The following is a 6,000-nucleotide window of genomic DNA, read 5'->3' on the forward strand; positions in this document are numbered from 1 at the left end:
AAGAGTTCTACCAAATATTTAAAGTCTATCATTCTAGTCTCACAAAACTCTTCCAAGAAATACAAAAAGAAGGAATAGTTCCAGACTCATTCTCTAACGCCAGTATAATCTTGATGTGAAACCTGACAAGGGTATTGTGAGAACAGAAAGTTATAGGTCAAAATCACCCATAAAAATAGACCCTAAAATCTTACACATAATATTAGCAAACCCAATCTTCAATATATAAAAAAATAATGTATTATGATAAATGTAAATTTATGCCAGGAATACAGGAGTGATATAACATTAGAGATTCTATAAATGTCATTCATCACATTAACAGGTCAAAGGAGAAAAACCATTCCATCATTCACACAGATGCAGAAAGAGCAATGGCTAAAACTTAGCATCCTTTTATTTTAAGAAGTCTTGAAAGATTAAGAGCAAAATTAAGGGCTTCCCTGGTGATGCAGTGGTTAGGAATCCGCCTGCCAGTGCAGGGGACATGAGTTCGAGCCCTGGTGCTGGAAGATCCCACATGCTGCGGAGCAGCTAGGCCCGTGTGCCACAGCTACTGAAGCCAGCACGCCTAGAACCTGTGCTCCACAACAGCAGAAGCCACTACAGTGAGAAGCCCGCGCACCGCAACAAAGAGTAGCCCCCTCTCGCCACAGCTAGAGAAAGCCCATGCACAGCAACAAAGACCCAAAGCAGCGAAAAATTAAATAAATTTTTTAAAAAGAACAAAATTAAATTTTCTTAATATCTTAAGCCTATCTACCAAAATGCTACAGTACATATAATTCTTAATGGTGCACAAAATAGTGGGGGTTTTTTTTTTACATTTTTTAAAAATTTATTTATTTTTGGCTTTGTTGGGTCTTTATTGCTGTGCGCGGGCTTTCTCTAGTTGGGGCGAGCAGGGGGGCTACTCTTCGTTGCAGTGCGCGGGCTTCTCATTGTGGTGGCTTTTCTTGTTGTGGAGCACGGGCCCTAGGCACGCGGGCTTCAGTAGTTGTGGCTCACAGGCTCAGCAGTTGTGACTCGTGGGCTCTAGAACACAGGCTGAGTAGTTGTGACGCACGGGCTTGGTTGCTCCGCGGCATGTGAGATCTTCCCGGACCGGGTCTTGAACCCGTGTCCCCTGCCTTGGCAGGTGGATTCTTAACCACTGCACCACCAGGGAAGTCCAAAATAGTGTCTTTAAAATCAGGAACAAGGCAAGGATGGGTGTCTCTTTGCTTCTGTTTAACATCGTATTGGAGGAGCTACCAGCATAGGAAAATAGGAAAAGTAATATTTATCAGCGTTGGAAGGGAAGAAACAAAACTATCATTGCCTCTCAGATAATATGACTACATTGAAAAACTAGAATCTGCAGAAAAAGTTACTAGAAATGAAAAAAGAGTTCAGCAAGGTGACGTCCAGTCATTGAGAATTAAAATCTAAGAGCCCAGGCTACAAACAGAGCAACAGGGAGCATGACAGGTGAGAGGCGCAGTGCTCCACCGGCAGGAGCCGAGCCCGCCACGGAGCTGCTGGTCCCCAGAAGAGGTTCTGCCCAAGGACAGAGCTGGCTCAGGAATGTGGGTGGGTCTGAGCCCAGGCGTAGCTCTGTGGTTCCAGCTCTGTGGTTCCAGGCATGGCAGGGTGCGGAGCAGGGCTGTTCCGCGGCTGGGGCCAAGTGTGAGTGCAGCTGGCATGGCTCTTCTCTGCTCTACGTGGCCTCATCCTCGGTGGACAGGTTGGGCATCTTGGCGGCCTCCAGAGGGTGAGAGTGGGCGCGGCAGGCTCTCTCGGGACCGATATCGGAAGTCACACAGCATCGCCGCTGCATCTCATCTCCCCAGCCGTATCGTCTCCTTGGGCTGTTTACCCCCAAAATCTGCAGTGTTTTCCTCTGTATGATTTCCCACTGCTGTGGTCACACATCACCACGAACTTGGTGCCTTGAAAGAGCACAAGTGTGTCCTCTGAGGTCAGAAGTCTAAAATGGTCTGCAGGCTACATTCCTTCTGGAGGCTCTGGAAGCAAACCTGTCCTCTTGCTTCTTCCAGCCTCCAGAGGTGCTGCATCCCTGGCTCGCGGCTCCTCCTCTGTCTCCAAGGCCAGGGGCCCAGCATCTCCTCTCCTCTCTGACCTCCTGCCTCCCTCCTGTAAGGACACTGGCATTGCACGTAGGGCCCACTTGGATACTCCAGAGTAATCCCCTCCTCTCAGCCTCCTTAACTTAATCACATCTGCAAAGTTTCTTCTGCCAAGTAAGGTAAATACGGCTTCTGAGGATTAGGACACGGAGATCGTTGGGGGCTGTTGTCCTCTCTGCCATACTCTCACCCTTTCCTTCTAATCTGGTAGTTTCCAGACTTTTTCAAACATATTCCAATACAAGTTAAAAAAAAAAAAAAGAGCGTGGCCTAACATATGTAATGAAAGGCCTGGGCTTTGCAGCCAAACGCCTGGATTCAAGCCCTGGTCCCACCTCCTGGCCGAGCTGCCTTGTCCAGACTCCTTAACTTCCCCACACCTCCCCCTCCTCACCTGTGTGAGGCGGGGGGTAGTTTTCTGCAGGGGCCTCAACAGATGGGCACAGACTCAGTGGTTTAAGCCACGGACATTGTCTTACCGTCTGGAAGCCAGAGGCCCAAGGTCAAGGTTCTAGTGATTCCGTGTCTGCAGAAGACTCTCCTTCCGGCTTGAACACTGCCGCCCTCTCTCCGTGTCCTCACACGGAGGGGAGAGAGGCCAGCTAATCCCACGGGATCTCACTAATCCGGCGAGACCAGGGCCCCACCCTTAGGACCTCATTTCCTCTTTATTACCGCCTTGTTCCAAATGCAGCCATGCTTGCGGTCAGGACATCAACTTGGGAATCTAGTGGCGGGGACACAGTTCAATCCATAGCAGGAGGTAACAGTACCTCGCAGAGCTGCGAGGGGTAAATGAATGAATACCCGTAAAGAGCTTGGACCAGGGCTGTGGCCCACGTGCAGTACGCGGGCTAGCTATTATTAGCATTATTTTTAAATCAAAGGTTAAGTTAAGTGCTTCCTTTTTATTTATTTATTTTTAAATATTTATTTCCTCTCTTTTTTTTTTTTTTTTTTTGGCTGTGTCGGGTCTTAGTTGCGGCCTGTGGGATCTTTCATTGTGGCGCTCCAGCTTCTCTCTAGTTGCCGTGTGCAGGGTTTGCTCTCTCTAGTTGTGGCACACAGGCTCCAGAGCGCGTGGGGTCTGTGGTTTGCAGCACACGGACTCTCTCCTTGAGGCGCACGGGCGCAGTTGTTGCGGCGCGCGGGCTTAGTTGCCCCTCGGCATGTGGGATGTTAGTTCCCTGACCAGGGATCGAACCCGCGTCCCCTGCATTGGAAGGTGGATTCTTTACCACTGGGCCAGCAGGGAAGTCCCAGCTAGGTATTATTATGATTATGTATAAAGTCTGCATCTGTACTCAGCTGCGGCCATTTAACGCACATCATCAAACACCAAAGAGAAATTTTAAAAGGGTGAGGTGAATTGAAGTTGAAATGATACTAGTTTCTTCCCATACTTTTAACACACCTTCTTTCGTACATATGCCTTGGGGTGCCCAGTGCCTGCGTTTTCCAGACATGATCTTGGTGTTTGAGAAACTGCTCGAGTCAACGGTGGGGAAACGCTCAACACCTGCTTACACCCCTCCTAACACAGGCTCCCAAGTCAAGGTCACCCCACCTGCTGAGCCAGACACAGTAGCTGACAGCATCGAGTTCTTATATTCACGAGGTCAAAGTCACCACACCAACTCCCACACTCCCCAGCCCGCAGAGCCATCTTCTTCCCTTGAGACAAAAAAACATTTTTGTTTGTTTGAGACTCTATGTCACACCCAGGCCACCACTGTGTTTAAGGGGGGACGCCCTTTGACCTTCACCACCGGTGCCAGCCTCCCCCCACCATGAGCACAGCGACCCTCTGGAGGTACGAGTCTTGAGGCCCAATTGCATGAGATTTGGGTTCATCTGGAAATGTGAAGAACTTATTTCCCAGCTCCTTCTCATGCATTCCCCCCCCTTTTCTCAGTTGCCCACGAGGTGGACAGCAGCTGGGCTGAGTGTCAGTGAAGCTACCCCCTGAGGGCTGCTTCTCGGAGAATTTGAAACCCCTGCCGTCGTTTGGGTCGGGGAAAACAAATTCACGGGTTTCCCAGGAGTTGGTGCAGCGTTGGACAGAACACTCCGGAATCTGGTTTGCCTTTCCATTGCCTCTGGCCGTGTCCCTGCGTCCTCGGACCTTGGCAGCGCTAGGGTTCGAAGAAGAGGAGGTTCCAGCGTCCATTCCTGGCTCTCTCCCCTCCTCCTGCCTTATTTCCTCTCTCTGCCTTCCTTTTCCTCCGTGTGTATCTGTGTTTTGGCTGCTTTGGGTCTTCGTTGCGGCGCGCAGGCTCCCTGCTCTCCAGCTGTGGCATGCGGGCTCCAGGGCGTGAGTCCGCTCATCTGTTTTTAACTGAGAAATTAGTGTATGCAGATGATGAAACCAAACCCAGACCCTACAGAAAAGTGTGCAATGAAAGTAAGTCTCCCTCCAGCCTACCTCTTCAGGGCGCCAGACCCGCCTTCACAGAGCTAAGCAAAGTCATCTGGTTCTTGTGTATGTTTTCAGAAATAGTCTCTATCCACATCCGTTCATGCATAGATATGTGTATGTATGTGTATCCCATGTACATGTGTGCACACATGTACGTGCATGTTTGCAGTGCATCATACATTTCTTACAGAAGCAGGAGCAGCTATACATCTTGCTCTTTTTCATCAGTTTATCCTAGAGACTGTTGTGCATCGGCTCAGACAACCCAGCGCTTCTTTTTGTCTGACTGTGTGCTTGTTGTTGGTATGTGGGTGTCAAGCTATACGCATCCAGCCACCACCCCGGCAGACGTCAGTCCCCGCGTGTACTATAGTAAACACAGCCGCACGCACACGGCTCCTCGCACCCCTGTGCAATATGCCTCGGCGCACACAAGCCAGGCGTTGGTCAGAAAGAACCCCTAGAGGCAGGACGGCCGTGCGGAGGGACCCGCCCTGTCGGTGCTGAGAGCCGTCATTTCACTGCCTTCCGAAGGAGCTGCCCCACTCCCATGCCCACCCGCCATGTGTCAGAGCAATGCCCAGCCCTTCTCCTGACACCATGCAGTGCACCACGTGCCAGGGGCCCTGCGGGCCTCCCACCAGAGCACTCACCCTCATCAGAGAGCAACAGCATCCGTCGGCTTGATTTTCAAATGACTTCACCACAGATCACCTCCTTCACCCTTGGATTGGGAATGTGAACCTTCCCTGGAAACACTGATATTAAAAAACACAAAAAGCTATCCTTAGGACGCGGACAGAATCGCTGCCTGCACCAGGGGGGCCAGATAGACTGGGGTCCGGATCCTCAGACCCCAGCCCTTCCGTCCGGCCAGAGCTGACCCAGCAAGACCAAGACATGAAATAGGCAGCGTCCTCGCCGGCACAGAAACAGCCCCTCCGCACCCTCCTCGGTCTCCGAGTCCCCAGAAGGGACTCGGAGCCCACCTGCCTGCCCCGCCCTGGCCCAGCATAGCCAGCTGGGTGCACGCATGTCAGATTCACAGAGGTGGAACACTCCCAGCTACTTCTCTGAAGCAGAAATGGCTGCAGAATCGGAGGAGACCGCCCTTACCGCTGGACAGTCAGGTTTAAGACGGCCCTCGCTTCCCCGAGGGCCACGCTTCCGGTGGACAGTGGCCTGGCCTGCTGGTCACCGCGAACCACCCTGCGGAGTCCACCGGTTCCCACCCCAACGACTGATCTAGACATTATTTATAGACCCGAACTCCACGGAAACCATTGTGTCTGCTGTTGCTGTGGCAACGGGACAAGGAGCGGGCTCCAGGCGAAGGCGGTTGACGTCTACCCTGCAGCCCGGCTCACAGGTGTCATCAGGGGTCACCCGGGAATGAGAGGAGGTTTCCCATCCGCACGTCCCATGGGGGCTGGCTCGTGTCCCGGAGGGAGC

The 6,000-nt window shown here is 51.7% G+C and overlaps 1 long non-coding RNA gene across 1 annotated transcript in view; it reads right to left on the reverse strand.

Annotated features, from left to right (window-relative positions):
- LOC136793011 (uncharacterized) overlaps window positions 1–5,739 on the reverse strand; it is a 26,208-nt gene extending 20,469 nt beyond the window's left edge. Inside the window, exons 1-2 of the long non-coding RNA XR_010837696.1 lie at window positions 5,665–5,739; window positions 5,202–5,306 (exon numbers count right to left, since the gene is read on the reverse strand). This is a non-coding gene — a long non-coding RNA (uncharacterized lncRNA). The remainder of the gene's footprint in view (window positions 1–5,201; window positions 5,307–5,664) is intronic.
- Between the last annotated feature and the right edge of the window lie 261 nt (window positions 5,740–6,000).

Source organism: Kogia breviceps, chromosome 18 (genome assembly GCF_026419965.1).
Source record: "Kogia breviceps isolate mKogBre1 chromosome 18, mKogBre1 haplotype 1, whole genome shotgun sequence".
Classification (NCBI taxonomy): Eukaryota; Metazoa; Chordata; class Mammalia; order Artiodactyla; family Physeteridae; genus Kogia; species Kogia breviceps.